At 41.1% G+C, this 16,685-nt stretch overlaps 1 non-coding gene across 1 annotated transcript; it reads left to right on the forward strand.

Moving 5' to 3' along the window:
- The first annotated feature begins 4,555 nt into the window (after nt 1–4,555).
- Nucleotides 4,556–4,658, forward strand: LOC117797604. Its single transcript, XR_004622603.1, has one exon. It is a non-coding gene; the product is annotated as a U6 spliceosomal RNA (small nuclear RNA).
- Nucleotides 4,659–16,685: the final 12,027 nt, after the last annotated feature.

Consider the following 16,685-nt stretch of genomic DNA (forward strand, 5'->3'; position numbering starts at 1 on the left):
CATTTATTGGTTTGGTAGTTTTTATTTCATTTGTAAAGTTATTTTAGTTTAGGATTGTATAAGATGTCTAAACATAAAGAGTTGATGAAGCTTCTGTATTTTCTGTAAGCAACATGTTGATAAAAATGGTTAAACAAATTTCCCTCTTAAAGGGTTATCCATGCGTCACTAAGATTTGAAAAATATTGAGGTAGGCAATGGGAATGCATGGAGAATTTTGGGGTATGAGTCAGGTGGTTAGGGCTGTGCCTAAAGAAACTGGTCTGGCAACACTATGGAGTGTTCACTAGAAAAAGAAAAGACGGGGCGAGGAGGGAGAATGTGATTTCAAGAATCCAGGTGTGTGGTAGGAAGAGTTCGTGGAAATGGGAAAGAAGGGACAGATGGAAGAGATGTTGACAGAGAAGCATTCATGGGAAGTTTTCAGGGACTACTTTGATGTATGGAAAGAAGGAGAGGAAGAAGTCAAAGTTCTCTTGAGATTTTTATTTCCTTTAAGAAAAAGTAGAGTAATGGAGACGGAATCAGTTTAGCAAAGCCAGAGTTTAACTTTAGACATGATATTTACTCTGTTAATAATAGTTTTCAAATAGGTTAATAAATTTAAAATATATAAAAGTAGAGAAGAAAAAATGTTTTTTGAGTGGGGGTTGCTCGTGTAGGATAGTTTACCAATAAACAGTTTTATTTTTATATCTGCTGCATCTAGAACATTGCTTGGCACATAGTAGGCATTCGATAAATGTTAGATGAACTGAATTAGTTGGTATGAATTAAATAGGACCATTGAAAAAGATTAATCACTTTGATGCCTGTTTTGTCATTATGGCTAAATAAGAGTTTTGAGGAAGCCTGCTGCTTCAGAGCTGTCACATTCTGCATAGAACATACTTTTTGAGACAGTGCTTGTCTTTCTAGAGGAAGGGATATCTTCAGGGAGCACTCCCAGTATACCACGAACTGGAGATGGAAAGGCAGGAAACTGGGACGAGGGAAGTGCCCTGTGGTGAGAGGCAGATTTTCCCTGAAGTTATGTGGCGATAGAGGCATTGCTGCTGGGATATTGAGCCTTGGGACAATGAGAAGTTAGGGAAGATGATCCAGGAACTCCTGCACTGAGCCAAGCCCTTCAGGCTGAAGTAAGCCCTTGGCTTCTGGAAGAAGCAGAAGCAAACACTGTCTAGAGGAAAGCCCTGACAAATTTTGTCCACCAAACTCCTGATGATGAAATTGAAACAAAGAACTCCGAAAAATTATGAAACCCATGGGAAGGCAATTCAGAATGGCTGAAAACCAGCAGGAACAACAAATAATAGATTTGGACCCTCCAAGGATGTAGATATTAAAATGATCAGATATTGAGCATAGAATAATTGGGTATGAAACGTTTAAGGAAATAAAGGGCCCCACAGTAAATCAAAGCATACAACAAGATTCTATCAGCAATGACCAGACAAAATTGAAAAAAAATTTCACTCTGAGAAATAAAAAAATATAATTGTTGAGGGGTGCCTGGGTGCCTCAGTCGGTTGAGTGACTGACTCTTGATTTCGACTTGGGTCATGGTCTCGGGATCGTGGGATTGGGCCCAGCATCTGCTCCGCGCTCAGCGGGGAGTCTGCTTGGGATTCTCTTTCTCCCTCTACCCTTCCCCCTGCTCTTGCTCTCTCTCAAAATAAATAATTAAATCTTTAAAAATGTATATCTATATCTATATCTATATAATTGTTGAGATTAAAAAAACTCAGTAGCAGATTTAACAGTGTATTAGACAAAGATGGAAAACAGTAAAGAGAAAAAGAGTGCTCCAGGGTATAGACACACGTGAAAAAAGAACCCCAAACCTCCAAATATTGATCTATAGAAGAATGGATTAAAGGATGTCATGTCTATAAAGTGGAATATTATACAGCAGCTAAAATGAATGGTCTGCATCTCCAAGCAACAACGTGGATTATTCTTGGAAGCACAATCTTCAGTGAAAAAAATCAACTTCCAAAAGCTTGCATGTGGGTAAACATAACTTTTTTGTACTCAAAACGAGGAAACTCAGTGGCATAGTGTTTAGGCACATACATATTATTGATAAAACTATAAAAGAGGGCTAGAATGGTGAACCAAATGTAGGATAGTAAATACTGCTGGTAGGGAGGTAGGAGATTAGTTAGGAAAGAATGCTTAAGTAGATAGAAGTTGTTTACAATCTTATTGTGCTTAGATAGTGATTTCACTGATTTTTATTATATTCCTATGCTTTATAATTTATTTAGATGTTTTATTTTTCCTTGCCCATGCACAAAACATACACAAATACAAAAGGAAACGAAATATTTAAAATAAGCCATTTACAAATTGGGACTCATTTTTGAGCAGGCGTTTTCATTCGACCATCATTTTCATCTAGATTCCTCAAGCAATCCACCCTTTCCTTAAGTTCCTTATTCATCATAGTTTCTGTGTCATGCTCATTGTTTTTTTCTGGGAAAAATCCCAAAGGAAACCTTTGATCGTTTTTGCTTAGCAGTTTCTCCTCCAAAAAATGTTAGTCATGTGAAACTGCCAAAAGATTTAAACAGTCTCCAATGAAACAATCACCCCCCCCAAAAAACTCTTTTAGAGCATGTCATTCTGATACAATAGTTCATTTTAAAAAATTTAACTTAATTTCATTTCCATAGGTCTGTCATGTTCTGCGAAATATTGGTTCAAGTTGCCTAGGAAGATTAAAAATCTGATAGAGGAAATTCTGAGTTAAAAAATGACCCATACAGACCAAGTGATGCTGCCTTGTGAAGAAAAATCTTGCATCTCTTCCTTCCTCCCCTTTCAGATGGGTATAGCTGCCCTTTTCTCTCCAATTTGGATATTCTGGGAAATGATTTTCCAAGAAGTACCTTCTCTTATGAAAATCTATTGAGATGTTTTTCTGGGTGCTCCACTTTGATACCCAAGCTGCTAATCTCTGCTGCAGAAAGTGGTACAAACTTGAGGACAATGTCACACGGGATGATGACCTCTAACTTCGCCTGGTCTACACTGCCCATACCACTCTGCCTACCTCAGCACCTCTGCTCTATTTTCAAGAGAAGGAATGAATCTACAACTCCACAGAGACAACAGATAGGTGCTAGGGATGAAGTCCCCTTCTCTGTAAATTTAGAGCTTTCCAGTTCTTTTCTTTTCTTTTATTAAAGATTTTATTTATTTGACAGAGAGAGACACAGCAAGAGAGGGAACACAAGCAGGGAAGTGGAGGAGGGAGAAGCAGGCTTCCCGCTGAGCAGGGAGCCCGATGCGGGGCTTGATCCCAGGACCCTGGGATCACGACCTGAGTCAAAGGCAGACACTTAACAACTGAGCCACCCAGGCGCCCCCAGTTCTTTCTTTCTTTCTTTCTTTCCTTCTTTCTTTTTTTTTAAGATTTTATTCATTTGAAAGATGGAGAGAAAGAGAGAGAGCACGAGTGAGGGAGAGGGGCAGAGGGAGAGGGACACGCAGACTCCCCGCTGAGCAGGGAGCCCAATGCAGGGCTCGATCCCAGGACCCTGAGATCATGACCTGAGCCAAAGGCAGATGCTTAACCCACTGAGCTCCGGACTTTCCAGTTCTTATCTTACGTTAGCTCTCTGTAGCATTTAACACTTACTGACCATGCTGGACTGGAAACTTAAGTAGGTTCAGTGAGCAGGTGGTAAGATTATAGGGTGGGGACTGGGTGAACCCAAGACCTGATTTTTGTTGTGTGAGAATGTGAACCAAGATCTTCCTGGCTTTCAAAAGATACTGGAGCTATGGATGTTAACTAGCTACAGAAGCCCAGAAAACATCTATCCCATGTGACTTCCCATATGATGGAAACTTCGCCTCTTTCTTCCATAACCAATTCTGGTGTCTTAAGGAATCTGTTGTGGCTTCAGCCACAACTGGACTTCAGTATCTTCCCTTCTTCAGCTGCTTTTGCTGGAATGGTGGGAGCAGTTTTCTGAGTTGGAGACCAGATGCCTTTTCTTGTAGAAATGACAATGGCGCTCAGTTACAGTTGGACTAGAACCCTTAGTGCAGTGCAATCCTTCATAAACAATATGGGTTAAAGACGCACGCAGCTCTGCTTTTGCCCTGGAACATAAACAACCTTCCATGACATTGCTTCTAAGGGAAAATGCAGTGTGAGTTCCAAATAATTGACTTATTAACAAACACATCCAGTTCCTGTGTTGGGGACTGCCTGTTCTGTGAGCTAAGAATTTTGTTGTTTTTAAGAAGTGCCTTTCCCCATTTCCTTAGGTCAGTCATGCTTTTCAAAATCACATGTCATGTGTTTTACATCAATTAAAATAATTTCCTCTGAAATTATACTAGAACATCTGTTCATTCATCCATCAACATGCCCATCCACTTCTTTGAATAGTACGTTCATTTTTGAGGTGCTATTGATATAGTATTTATTAAAGCATTTCTACTTTTGAACTGCTCTTCTCCTACCTGCTAAGGACTTTTCATCTGCATTGATTGTATATTGTTGTAATGGATGAAAGCAAAATGGAAATTCCAATGCTTGCTTTGGCAGCACATACATGAAAATTGGAAAGATACAGAGAAGAGAAGCATGGCCCCTGCCCAAGGATGGCACGTGAATTTGTGAAGCATTCCATATTTTTCGGATGTGTAAATAGAACTTTTGTAAGTCAAAAAAAAAAAAAGAAAGAAAGAAAAGAAAGTTTCATTGGTCTATAAGATTCTCTACTAGATGGTAAGGTCTTCCAGCCCAGGACTAAGTCTAGTCATCTTTGTACCCCCTTTGCCGGAAAAAATCTTTTTTGTATTGAACTGAAACACTGTAGTTCTGACCCATTTGGAAATATGTTAGCATAGCACTTGACAATGAAGAACATACCTCATTATAGCTGTCTTTCTTGGCTGCTGAGATTAATCAGGTTCAAATCAAATTATGCAATTATTGTTTTCAGGAATAAAGAAATTATTTTAGATCCTTGTGGTAGACTCTGGCTTGCTCATCACACCCATTTCCTCTTCTAGGTGTGAGTGCATTTCCCAAGATCCTTTGTAGTGAGAGGTGGTCCAAGTTCTAGGCAATGAAAGGTGAATGGAAGTGAGTGTGCCACTGCCAGGGGCTGGCTCACAGATACTTCTCATGGATGACTTCCCATGCTTTTCTCTATTTGTTGGATGAGTGTGGAGGACTCTGAGGCCTAGGAGGAATATAGAGTATCCAAGATGGAAGTAGCCTGGGTCCTTGAGTGACCATGTGGAAACCTGTTCAGTCAGGAACGTACAGTTAGGACTTCCTATGAATAAGAAATAAATTTCTACTGTATTCAGTCACTAAGATTATGGGGCTTCTCTTTTAGCAGCTAGCGCCACCCTAAATAATACAATTTTCCTTAAGCATATTTGAGAATTGTTTTGTCCTTTGTATATGTAGATGATGACTGTATTCTGACAACAGTTCTCTGACACCAACTGGGTGTTCTTCAATTCAATTCAATTCAATTCAATTCAATTCAATTCAATTCAATTCAGTTCTGACACTAGGTAGAGTTAGCTCAGATCCTACAGGTTAAGGGGTTCAGTCCTATAAGGCTTCTCCCACTTCAGATGCCAACCACAAGTCCTGGATATTACCAAGGCATCTGCACTTCTGCCCGGCCAGCTACAAATCTGGGAGTTCCCATGACCGCTCCTCCCTTCAGGTTCAATAATTCACTAGAATGACTCACAGAACTCATGGAAAGTGCTATACTTAGGATTACAGTTTTATTGTAGAGGATACAACTCAGGAACAGCCAAATGAAAGAGATGAATTGGACAAGTCTGGGGGGCAGGTGGCATAGCGCTTCCATGCCCTTTCCTTGTGGAATCAGGGCACAGTACCTTCCAGGAGCATCCATGTGTTCACCATTTCATTATGTAACATGATGGATTAAATCGTTGGTCACATGACTGAACCCAATCTCCAGCTTCCCTCCCCTCCTTAGAGGTGGGGTGGGGGTGGCGCTGAAAGTTCCAAACCTCTAACCACATGCTTGATCTTTCTGGTCACGAATACCATCCTGAAGTTATGTAGAGTCCCGCCATGAATCACTTCATTCACATGAACTCAGGTTGAATGAGAGAGGCACCTTAGGTATAGCAAAAGACACTCTTATCAGGAAATTCCAAGGATTTTTGAACCTTTAGGCCAGGAATGGGGGACAAAGACCAGATAGATTCTTTATTATATCACAATGGTAAACGACAAAGGTCAAAAATTTATTGTTGGAGCTTATTGACCAAAGAAAGTCTTTGGACTGGAGCTCACCCACTAGAACATTCCTCTTCAAGCTCTAAAATGTTCTCCTGTGTCCTGGATCTTCTTAGTTCCTCACTCCTTTACAGCCCTAACATGCACATGCTTTCCAATTAGGTTAGAAGGAAAGTTCACGCTCATATTTGACTGACCCGTTCAACTTCACTATTGCTTGGTGTCACTTTATGCCTGGAATTCTGCTATTAACATCATAGTATATTTGCAGTCTTTTTGTATGCATAGATTTCAGATAACTTTTTTCTCTTTATACAATTAGAATTATAATGGATATTGTTTGGTAATGCATTTCCCCCTACCTTTATATCATAAACATCTCTTATGCCATTCAATATTCCTTTAAAACATCACTTTTATGGCTATAAAAAATCCACCTATGTACTCTATCTATAGATAAATCATGCTTTACTTGGACATTCCCAGGTGGTCTGAATATTTTGGTTTTTGTGTTTTCAGTGTTATAAATAGTAGCATGATGCCTATCTTGTTTCATAAATCATTTTGTGTATCTTTTTTTAAAAGATTTTATTTGACACAGAGAGAGAGTGGGAGAGGAAACACAAGCAGGGGGAGTGTGAGAGGGAGAAGCAGGCTTCCCACTGAGCAGGGAGCCTGATGTGGGGCTCGATCCCAGGGCCCTGGGATCATGACTTGAGCTGAAGGCAGAAGTTTAACGACTGAGCCACCCAGGCGCCCCCATTTTGTTTATCTTTGATCGTTTCTTTAGGATAGGTTTATAAATGTCTCCATTCCTTTTAACTGCAAAATTTTAATATATTTTGGGTTATTTACATTTTCAACAAGATGTGTATCTATATGAAGAACAATTTGGCACCAAATCATAAGAATGAAAATACTGTTTGTATCTTTTAACCTGGTTATCCCCATTCGGAAGAAATCCCAGTGAAATTAAAAAAAAAGAAATTTGTCCAAAGATATGCATACCACTGTTTATTCATAATAATGAATCATAGAAAACTACCCAAATAATTTCAAACTAGACATACATGAGCATGATACATAGATGGAAAAAATGATGGGAGTATATCGTTACTTGGAAATATGTATACAAGACAATGTTAAACAAAAAAGGACAAAGACTAGAGAATGCTTTTACTGGTTTTAACTAAGTAAAAAAAATATTTCTGTATATTGATAAAGATTTGGAGGGGATTTAGAACAACATCAGTATTGGTGATTTAAGTATGGCAGCCTTTTCTGTAAGCTTGCTTAAATGTTGTGCCAGTTTGACATTCGAACTCACTCCCTCAAGTTACCCTAAGAAAAGGCAAATTTATTGTTTGGATATCTTAGCACCAGACATGAAGAGTGGAAACACATCAGCAATCAGTGGGGTTTTAGAAGCAAGTATCTCCTTGTCTTGCATTCACACAAGGATCTACCTTGACTCGGCTCTTACCTGCTCTTGCCCTCCTTTTGACTTTTGATTCCCATGATACTGTCAGGCACTCAGGGCTCTCCAAGTGCCCTTATGGAGTGAGGCACTCTGAGTTTCTTAGGAAATTTTGTCTTGAAGCCTGGAGGTCTTGAGGGTACTGACCAGTCTGGGGCCCTCTGCCTGGTCCTGCCCAACTCACTTATACCGATAAATGAATGGTATTGTACATGGCCATTTTGGTTCAGTTCTTCTGCTGCAGGCCATGAGGTTTTCCCTGAAGTTAAGGCAGACACATTGAAATTTAGCCTAAGAAAGTGTGTGTGTGTGTGTGTGTGTTTTAAAGATTTTATTTATTTATTTGACAGAGAGAGAGACAGCCAGAGGGAGAAGGAACACAAGCAGGGGGAGTGGGAGAGGAAGAAGCAGGCTCCCAGCAGAACAGAGAGCCTGATGCGGGGCTCGATCCCAGGACCCTGGGAACAGGCCCTGAGCTGAAGGCAGACGCTTAATGACTGAGCCACCCAGGCGCCCCATGTGTGTTTATGTTTTAAGCAGATGAATCTCTAAGTGCTTAAAATTAAGATATTATAGAGAAGGTATTTAGGGTAAGATCTCCCCATGGGCCATTGAGTTGTTCAATTGACTCCTTATTCTGTCATAAATGAGTAAAAAAAAAATCAATTCTTCTCTAAATTCTACAAGGGTTTAAATGACTGAGGCACATGACCTCATCAGGTCCTCCTTGGGACAAGATGTTAGGGTGAAAGATGATAAGAAAGACCTGGGACAGAGAAAGATAGGAATGTCAAGAAAGTAGATTCTCTATGCAAACAAATTAGCTTCCCTACAAGTGGAATCTATGATTTATGGCTTGTGAGCTTCATGCTGTCACTAAGCTAAGCGGTCCCGAACAGGTTCCTATACATTTAAAAATTCTCCAGAATCTGGAAAAGGTCTGTGCTTCCATCTTACAGTGTTACCGTCTTGTGGCTTCAAATTTGCCAGGGTGTCAAGGGGCTGGGGGGGGGCGTGTGGTGGATCATGCACACATAGCCGTCTTGATCTGGAAGGGATGAGCTCAGCTTGGCTTACATTCCATTAATTTATGGATTAATGGAATTAATCACATGATCCCCTCTCGATGCAGCATCCGGGGGTACTAGTTAATGTAGTCCATCCAGGTAGCCACCCTCAAGCACCCATTCTACACCATAAAAGGAATGGGTAGATTTTTATTGGTCATCTGGCTGTCTCTAATTATACTCTCCTAATTTGTTTTCTGGTCTCCTCTATCTCCTTAATTAAATCTAGGCCATGCATTGATACTTAATTAAGCAGCTCTAATCACATTAGTTAATTGCTCAACAACAACAAAAACCCATCCCCGTCATCTATGGCTCCCCGTTGCCTGTCAAGTGAAGTGCCAGTTCCTTGCCTTGGTACTCAAGTCCCCAAAGAACAGAATCCCATCCTACCTTTTTGGCCTCATCTTCCAGCACTTCCCTACCACTTTTCAAATATTTCAGCCTACATGGGCCACTTGCTGTTCTTAAAACACAGAGTTGTTGTTTCATCCTATGTTTCCATCTGGTGTCCTATCCGCCTCACCATTCTGCCTCTAATGGGTGGTATATATTTTAAATAAATTCAGCGTATTTTTAAATTTTGTGTCTTTCTGAGTCCCCTAGTGAAGGTAGCCACGGAATTCTAAATCGCCAGTGTCAAAAATTACGTCGCTGTTTAATATGACAGCACTTGGCAGCAGCTCAGCCCGCCAGCCTTAGGAACCAGGTCTTTCGTTGACATGTTACAATTAACACCCAAGGAGACAGCCACTTACGCACATTCTGCTGCGTAACCGCTAGTTCAGAGTGTTTCCATGAAGTCATTTCCTAGAGTATAGTGCCTACTGGATAGAAGTCAGAATTTTACCTTCTTTATAAACAAAAATTTAGGGCATTTTCTGATGAATACAAAGATTCATGAGAAGAAGAGAACAAAAGCATGAGAAGCAAGAAGCTGTATACAGAATGCAAATGATACATTTAAATCCCCAGCGGTAAAATAAAGAAGAACATTGGATGGGGACTTCTGAAAAGATCTCTAGAATTCTTTTTTCTTTTTTAAGATTTTATTTTATTTTTATTTTTTTATAATAATTTTTTATTACGTTATGTTAGTCACCATACAGTACATCCCTGGTTTCTGATGTTAAAGTTCCATGATTCATTACTTGCGTATAACACCCAGTGCACCATGCAATACGTGTCCTCCTTAATACTCATCACTGGCCTATTTATTTATTTGACAGAGAGAGACAGCGAGAGACGGAACACAAGCAGGGGGAGTGGGCAAGGGAGAAGCAGCCCTCCTGCTGAGCAGAGAGCCCAATGCCCGGGCTTGATCCCAGGACCCTGGGGTCATGACCCGGGCTGAAGGCAGACGCCTAACGACTGAGCCACCCAGGGGCCCCAGATCTCTAGAATTCTTTTTTTTTTTTAAAGATTTTATTTATTTATTTATTTATTTGAAAGAGATAGAGACAGCCAGCGAGAGAGGGAACACAAGCAGGGGGAGTGGGAGAGGAAGAAGCAGGCTCATAGCAGAGGAGCCTGATGTGGGGCTCGATCCCACAACGCCGGGATCACGCCCTGAGCCGAAGGCAGACGCTTAACCGCTGTGCCACCCAGGCGCCCCCCAGATCTCTAGAATTCTTAACCTAACATCCCTCCTGCCAAAGAGGTAAACTAGTGGCCAACACTTGCTTACATCCATGCCTAGTAACCCTGTTGACCAGGTTTTCCCTGACGTTTCTGGCTTTGAATATTCTGTAACATTGCCTCTAGGCAACCAAGAGAGCAGAGCAGTCTTTGCTGTTGTCACCATTTTCTTCCACTAGAATGACCCCTTTACTCCTGAGTATCTCAGTCTGACTTCTAAAGACATAGGTGTTGCCTCTGTTGACTGCCTTTTCAATATTCACCCTGAGTCCATTCTGCCTTGGCAGGCTCTCAGGACCTACTCATTTTCATAATTGGTAAGATCCTTAGAGCCCCGCCCAATATTCAGTTGTTGGGTTGAAATGAATGTTAAAAATGAATAAATAAAAAGTCACATTCTTATTTTTAAGATACGAAGAACCAGAATTGATAGGCAGCCTCTCTAAATTATTAAGTAAAAAATTCTTTAACATTGTCCCTCCCCCATCCATTCTTTCAACCACCCATTCATGCATTCATCCATCTAATATTTATTGTGTGCTTACTCTGTGTAACCATTGTTCTAGATGCTCTTGCTAAAGTCCTTCCATAAAAGAAACAGGAAGTTTCCTACTCAGCATTTACCCTAACCAAGTCCTTTTTCAGATTCCTGGGTATTTTTTGAGCTGTTCTGTTTTGCTTTTAGGTTTGATGGGTGATCTGCAGCTTATATTAATGGGTACCTGAGAGGGGAAAGAATAAGGGGGGTGGTAAAGGGCAATTGCGAGTCAAATGACTGGGATAAAAGCAAAGAGTTCAGCTTCTACTCATGTATTCCCAGATTGTCTGTTGAGTCCCTACCACAAATAAAACTTTATGGTAGACTTTTTGAGGGATCTGATGAATGAAAGAGGATTTTTATACTTACTGAGCTTATTTTCTCTTAGAGAGTAAAAGATGGACGTAAGTAATTAACTCAAGGTAGACTTTCATGAACACAGAAGGAATAGAACAAGGAGTTTGAGTATTTAGAAATAAGAAAGATCACCTCTGATTGGAACTAATCAGGAGAGTATCCTTGGAGGAAAGATATTTTGAGTTTAGGATTTGGAGTATAAGTAAGACTTCAAGAGAGAAAGAAGATATTCTGGGCAGAAGGAACAGCATGAACAAATGTAAAGAGGCAGGGAAGTACAAAAGCATAGTAGGGAATGCTTAAAGGCAGATTTTGGAAAACAGTTTTGTTGGCTTTTTCTCTATATTATTCTCAGTTTCATCCCTGTTTTGATTTTGCTCTTCTCTTTCCTGCTCTGTGCCTAGGGAGGCTGACCCTGGGACTTCTTTTCCAAAGCTCCAAATGGGAGGCACCAAGAAGAGATTGGCAGGAGGGAATAGAGGGCTCAGGGCATCTCTCCCTGCTCCTTCCTTGCTTTGATGCAGTATCTGCATCCCTCCTTAATCTCAGCTCCCACCAGACAGCTATTCTTCTGTGGTTCCAGCTCTCAGTAGGCTCTGGTAATACTGTACCTTCCTTCTGTCCCTTCAGCCTTAGGGAGTGCTAACAGCTTCCTATTCATTGTTGTTAGTCTCTGTCTCAGCATCCATTGTTAGTTCCCTTGACATTAACCACATGTCTGTAAATAGTCCCTTCATTAAGTCTCTTCATTTGAATAATTTGGATGAATTCTGTTTCCTGCTGAGACTCTCTATTGCCATAAATGCCAAGCTAAGATTTGATATATCACCCTACCCACAGCATCTTAAATCCTGAGTACATCCTGACACCCATATGTCTATTAATGGAGTTTCCACTCTCAAAGTCAACCTGGAGTCATCCTGTACTCTCCTTTTCCATTATCTTTCACCTCGAATGATTTGTTGAGTTTTGCAGATTCACCTTCATTACGCCTTTTGCATTTTTCTTCTTTTCCTTTCATAACCACTGCCCTAGTTCAGGTCTTCATTGCCTCTGACCTGTGAAAATGCAAAGGTTTCCTAACTCACTTCTTTGCTTCCAGTCCCTTCTCACCAGACCTTCCATGGACATGACTTAGACTAACAGCTTTGCCTAGCAGCTAACTTCCATGATTGAAAATCTCCAATATCCTTAAAGATAAGCAAAACATCCCAGATCTATTAGACAATGTGGAGGGAGTGAAGTAAAAATTTGTCAGGTTGACCTTCAAAGATGCTCATTATATGGGCCCTCTCACCTTTTCCCAGCTCACTTCTCAGTAATTTCCTTCTTCTATCTAATTATCCTAACTGGACTTTGCAGTTCCTTGAAATGTACCCCCCCAACATGCTCCCACCTCAAGATCTCCCGTAATGTGACCCCCTTCTCCTTAATGCCCTTTTACTCAAGACCACCAGTCAAAATCCTATTCATTCTCAAAGACCTTGTACAAATGATGGAAATCTTAGTCTCTTTGGGCTGCTACAACAAAAGTGCCATAGATCATGTGGCTCATAAGTAACAAGAATTTATTTCTCACAGTTCTGGAGGCTGGAAAGTCCAAGATTAAGTCCAAGTTCTAGAGGCTGACAGATTCGTCATCTGGTGAGGGCTTGCTTTCTGATTCATACATGGCCCTCCTTTCACTGTAACCACATGTGATAGAAGGGGCCAGGGACCTCTCTGAGGTTGCTTTTATAAAAGCTGTAATCTCATTCAGGAGGGCTCCACCCTCATGACCTAATCACCTCCCAAAGTCGCCACCTCCTAATACCATCACCTTGAGGCTTACAATTTCAACATATGAGTTTTGGGGGAAAGCATCCAGTCCATAGAAGTGGAGTTCTTCAAGTTTGTTTTTAAAAATTTACTCCAAATCCATTCATCCCTCTTTTTAAACATCGATAATGTTTTGTATGTATGTGTGTGTGTATACTTCTCTCAAGGTAGTTGTTAAATACAAAAATAACTTTAATTTAAAGACAATCCATGTTTTCTTCCAATTAAGGGTTATCTTTTACAATTATTGAATCTTAGGGAACACCTGGAATAGTTTTATGCACAATTAGGTTTGCAATAAATGTTCGTTGGCTTGAATAGACAATGTTCAGTCATTTAAGTAAGGTCTGTAAGGAGGAGAGCTCATAGCCAGGGAAGAAGGGAGAAGGGCTAAAGGCTAACTAGGAAGCTATTGTTATCACTGAGAGATGAAAAAAAAAAAAAAAAAAAAAAGAGCATTTGGGCCTTAACCAGGGTGGTGGCAGTGGGAATGGAAAGGAGGGGGGAGTGGATATGAACATCCATGCATATCATGGGTTGTAGGAGAAGGAGGAGAAAGAAATAGACATGACACCAAGGACTGCAGCCTGGGTGACTGGGAAAATGGTAGAAGCATAAATAAAAAGAAAGAAATCCAAAGAGGGAGTGGTTCGGGCAAAGGGACAGGGATAGGTAGGAGATAGTGAGTTCAGTGTTTTAGGTACTGAGTAGAGGTGCAAGTGGAAACCAGAGGAGGCCCACAGTAGGTGGGTGGAAATGGGGCGCTGTGGCTTGGAGGGCCACCAGCTTGGAGGGGATGGCTGGGACTGAAAGAATGAAAGAGATTTCCCGTAAAGAAACTTAATGGAGCCAACCAAGAGGCTCATAAAGAATAGTAGAGCCTAGCGATTGCCCAGACGCACAGAGCATTGTCTTGCAGGACTTTGCTTTGTGATGATATTTCCTGGCACAGATCACATCCAGCACTCACTCAGCTGTCTGTTTCATTGCGGCAGCTGAGAGGATTTCTGTAGTTGTGGGTTTTCTCTCCTTCACTTAGACCTTAAACTAGAAGGCAGGGAGCTATTTCTAAAGCTGTCCAATCTTACCTTTCAGAAAGCACAAGATAAACTAGTTACTTTTTAACCAGAGAGCAAGACAAAATGTACAAATACTGGAGATAATGAACCGAATTCTTCTGCATATCAGAGCTAAGTGTACTTTGAACTTGGAGTGGAGAGCAAGGAGAAATACATAACTGGGATGAGAAATACAGAAGGATGGGAGATGGGGAAATTGTCCTTGGGAACTCTATGTTTAGGTGGAGCCAGTCCAGAAACTCTCAGCCTTTTGTGAGACGCTTGGGAAAGCCTCCTAAGCAGACTCAAGAAACCTTTATTAGACATCTATGATGCTCTAGGCCCTGTGATCAGTTTTATTCATATTCAGTTTCCCCCCAAACCCTGTGAAATAGGTATGCTCTTCATTTGCAGCAGAGGCTGTCCGGGCATTTTGGGGATCATGAACCCTGAATTATCTCTGTTGGCTTCGCTGCCAGGGGTACCGGATGCTGCTATCACTGCTCGCACCAGATGGTAGTTTCCGCTGTCCCAGAATCCTCTGTTTGCTGGCTCCTTCCTAGGAGGGGATCTCTGGTTGGCTGAGCCTGGTCCTGTGCCTGTGTCCTAGTTGCCAGTGTTGGCTTTTGCGGCTTTTGTAGTTGCTTCCTCCAAGGTTCACACAATGGGATCCCTTGCCCTCTGCTAAATGTGAAAGGGGATCAGAGGCTGGAAAGCCTCTAAACCATCAATAAAGATCAATTACCGAGAGGGAAGTGGAGTGTATATGTCCGAGGACACTGGTAAGCCCTGGAGTTGAGCTCAAACCCAGATCTTCCAAGTCTGTGATTAATTTTCCATTGTACTGCTGCTGTTTTGCTGCAATAGTTTGAAAGGGAACAGAGCATTTTCCCTTTTCCAAAAGACTCCACAATTAACAAAACTTTTTCCTGGGTACTTTTAATGTACCAGACCCTGTGCTGGGTGCTTTGCATACACTGTTTAAACTTTTTCAAATCCTTTGGGAGAGATATTATTGGGAATTAATATCCCCATTTTACAGATGAAGAAACCTAAGGTTTAGAGAGGTATTATGAATTGGTCCAAGATTGTCTGTAAGTAAGGGGCTCTATCTGATTATAAAGTTAGAGGTCTTACTCCAACATCACGGTGCCATCAGGGGCTAAAGCTGGCTAAGTGTTTGAGCCTAATTTTCTTTGCTTTTCCTCTTACCTCCAACCTCTGATTCAGTGACTGGCGCATAAGGAGTTCTATATCAATGTATGTTGAATGAATGCTGAACCACTGAGCTTAGTGGAGGGGGTAGGGAAGAAAACATTGAAGAGGATAGTGAATTAACAGGGATGAGTTAGGGATGGAAATGAGAGGAAATCATGTAATGAGGAAGAATGGTCTCTCATAGGATTAAAAAAGGGAAGACAAACAGGTTAAGAGTTAAGACACACTTCTCTCTTTGAGATCCTGATTTCAATTCTTTGGATATATACCAGGAAGTGGGATTGCTGGATCATATGGTAGCTCCACTTTTAGTTTTTTGAGAAGAAATTTTTGGAGGGGATGGATTAATTCTGTGACATAAGTTATGGTGAGGTTTTCATGGGTGCATACTTATCTCCATACTTAGCATACTCAAGTTGTATACATTAATTATGTACAACTGTTTATATGTTGAAAAAATACATAGAAACTTAAACAAAGGAGCTAAGATACATTTAGAAAGGTTACATTGTGGGGGTTCCACCTAGAAGTACCAAAGCCCAGCTCCCTTGCCTTAGATATAGACATCTCTCGGGTGTGACTCACACTCTGGGGTTCCCCCTGCAGGGTCAGAATGCAATTACTCTCTGAAGGACTTGCCTTCCTCCCCATCTCTGTCCTGCTTCCCCCACTTCCTTCCTGGCCTTGTCGGAGAGCAAGTTGTTATTAAATCTCTTGTGAACAAATCCTCAAGTCAGTGATCTGCTTCTGGGTAATCCAAACTAAGCCTTCGGGTTATTCTAGAATAGTATGCCTGACATTATTGGACTCTCAATAAACACTGTGAATGAATGAATAAATGAATGAATGAATGAATGAATGAATGAATCCTAGAGCTGTCCCTCTCCGTCATGCCAGAGAGCCACAGGGCCACAAAGTCTTAGAGGTTATTCCTTCTTTATATCCTTTATCTCTTCCTCCTCCTTCTTTTGCCATTGCCTTAGTTAGATCGGACCTGCCTTACTTTCTCACCTCCATGATAGCCAGAGCCTTTTAATGATTTTCCAGTCCCCTCTAGTTCACACTCTTTGTTGCTGCTACTAATTCTGGGGTTCAGATCATCTGTCACTCATTGTCTTGAATTCCTTCAGTAAATCTCCCTGACTTTCAAGGTCAAGGAAAAATTCCTTGCTAATCTTGCCTTACTCGCTTGCCTCTTTACCTTACTTCTCCCTACTCCCCTGCTCTAAGCATGCCCTTTGCTCCAGGCACA

Source organism: Ailuropoda melanoleuca, chromosome X (genome assembly GCF_002007445.2).
Source record: "Ailuropoda melanoleuca isolate Jingjing chromosome X, ASM200744v2, whole genome shotgun sequence".
Classification (NCBI taxonomy): Eukaryota; Metazoa; Chordata; class Mammalia; order Carnivora; family Ursidae; genus Ailuropoda; species Ailuropoda melanoleuca.